At 39.6% G+C, this 2,958-nt stretch overlaps 1 pseudogene; it reads right to left on the minus strand.

Moving 5' to 3' along the window:
* Positions 1 to 1,763: 1,763 nt before the first annotated feature.
* Positions 1,764 to 1,836, minus strand: LOC128616212 (uncharacterized; annotated as a pseudogene).
* Positions 1,837 to 2,958: the final 1,122 nt, after the last annotated feature.

Below are 2,958 nucleotides of genomic sequence, written 5' to 3' on the forward strand. Positions count from 1 at the left end.
TAAATTAATTGAAATTGACTTTCAGGAGAGGGAGGAACGCATTAATTGGTCATCATTGACGTTGAAGGTCCAGCGTGAATGTCTTACCACAAATTATTTATTTATTTAAATGGAACGGTACGGGCACCTCAGGTATGATTGCCGTCTTTCGATTGCTTTTTTGGAAGGACCCAGGCCTTTTTCAATCAATAGTGTGTAATAAAAGCCCTGTTCCAGGTTCAGAAAGCTAAACAAAAATAAAGCAAGAAAGGAAATGAGATGAAAGAAATGAATACCTGCTTCATATCACACTGTCTTTCTACACAACGCAGCACACAAGTGTTGCTATTCAGACACACAGGCGTCAGCTCCCCATCACCTCTAACACATATGTGAGTGGATTATAATGATCTGCCATTAGTGCTGGTAAATTTATGTTGCTCATCTTGCTAGCTAAAACATATTACTTCATTAGCAGCTGCTTGCTGCTGTAACTATTCCCTCTTTGTGCAAAGGGAGCACTTTCACTCTATAGAGAGAGAAAAATGGTTTATTCAAATTTGATGCACTCAATTTATTCACCTCGTGGCACATGGTAGTTGCAAAAAAGAATGTTCACCTACTCGTGCAACACTGCTGTGCCAAAAGGCTGGGCAATATTCCAGTTCCACACACACACACACACACACACACACACACACAAACAGGTTGTTGGTTGTTTCACTTGCATAGACTTAACATACACAGACTAGCCCAGACACACACACACACACACACACACACACACACACACACACACTCACGCACACACGCACAGAAAACACATGTCCAGTAAATACAATTTCTTCAAATAAACGTGGGCTGAAACACACTCTGGGGATAGAGAGGATATGGGTAGGCTGTAAAGGCCATACTCAGTGATGCCTGTAACCAAATGGTATTCTCTCTCAATCTGGGCATTGTAAGAATGCATTATTAAAGAATGCATCGCCCTGGGCTACAGCTGAGGAACAGGCCAACAATAAACAGAAAAAGGGTAATATTTTACTGAAAGACATAAGTGGGCTCTGTGTAATTTTTGCCTACCTTCTCAAAACGGCTGTGCATGTGTTCTCAATGTTGTTTTCATTTCCTGTCTATGTGCATGTGTGCATGTTTGTGTGGACAGACCTGTAGTGTTGGTAGAGAAGAAAGTGCATATATAGCACATAATTCATAGTGTGTATAATAATGAAAAATATACAGCCAGGCAAACGTTATTGAACACCTGGAGCTTCTTATGTTTTATTACAGTTTAATCACTATTATTGCCACAGACCAAACAAAATAATAAAGAATAGCAATTAAATAAGACAAACCTAAATCTCTGTGTGAATTATTAACTGGTCACTCTTAGCTCCTAATGGGACTCTAAATGAGTGCTTTATTAAAGGCAGGCACATTTGGAGGGTAAATTTGCTAAGTCTATAGATAAACGACTCGTACACAGCGCTAGTATTAACTGTAAAATATGAATACGCGGTGTGCTACAAGTGCCTCATTAGAGTGATAAAGATTTTGGCCTTTTCCTGTTCCGTTAACATTTCTAAAGGCATTTCTAGCATTTCTTAATTCGCTAAAACATTTCATCATAAACATTTTTTGAATTCAGTGTATTATTTGAGATTTAGTGCATTAAAAATCGAAATATTGGTTGCTCCAAAACATGTGATTAGCGGTGAATATATAAAACACAAAAGGTATGTGATGTGATCTAGGCTCTAGGCTAATGATTCTGCGTGGAAATCCTTGCACAGGGCCATGCTCATCTTCTCTGTATCGTTCCAATTTTAGCATATGTGCTGCCGTAGCAAGCTCAGTGCTGTAGTGCTGCTTTGATAATACAGAGTCCATCCTGCTGCACCTGGATTATCAGGCAGAGCACTAGAGACCCCTGGCTGCCAGACAATACTGTGCACCAACACACCACTGGTGCTGCACAAAGTGACCTCTGGCCCTCTAAAGGCCAAGCAAGATCATACACACACACTCAGATCAGAACTGTTGATACCGTAATGTGAGTTTTGGTCAATGCAGAGTCAGTAAACTGTCAGGATGCAGAGACAGCATGATATTAGCCCAAACATTACAGATTAAAATGAATTTACCACAGAGACATAGATAAAAAATTTTTTAGACGTACTTACTTTCTGTCTATACTGAACAATGAGTTTGACAAGCAACAAGCACTAGCCCAGAATAAATGAAAGAAATTATGGAGGCAGTTTTTACTTATTTAAACAAAAATAGTATTTTCTTTCTTTTTATATTATTCTAAAATTATATTATCAATTCATCCATTTTCCTGTACCGTTTATCCTACACAGGGTCGTGGAATGCTTAGAGCCTATCCTAGGGGACTTGGGGCATGAGGCGGGGGACACCCTGGATGGGGTGCCACCTCAACACAAGGCACAATCGCACACACACTCACACACTACGGACAATATGGAAATGCCAATCAGCCTACATCGCGTGTCTTTTGACTGGGGGAGGAAGCCGGAGTACCCGGAGGAAACCCCAGAAGCACGGGGAGAACATGCAAACTCCACACACACACAGGGAAGAGCGTATCGAACCCCCAACCCTGGAGGTGTGAGGAACATGTGCTAACCGTTTAGCCATTATTTTGGATAAGTGCCTAACCACTTATAATAATAATAATAATAATAATAATCATAATAATAATAATAATAATAATTTGTATTATTATTATTACTACTACTACTACATGTCTAGATACACAGGTAAAAAAAAAAACCCTGCACATTTACGCTAACGTCTTTAAAGTACAGACACAGAAAGAAAAGTCATAACATTAAAATAAAAAGTTTGAACAAAGACAACATATGGGACGAGCATATGGCACTCTATTAGGACGGATACAGAGACTAAACTCCACACAGGTACTGAATCTGCCAATTGAACTCCTGCTACAGG

This window comes from Ictalurus furcatus, chromosome 1 (assembly GCF_023375685.1).
Source record: "Ictalurus furcatus strain D&B chromosome 1, Billie_1.0, whole genome shotgun sequence".
Lineage (NCBI taxonomy): Eukaryota > Metazoa > Chordata > Actinopteri > Siluriformes > Ictaluridae > Ictalurus > Ictalurus furcatus.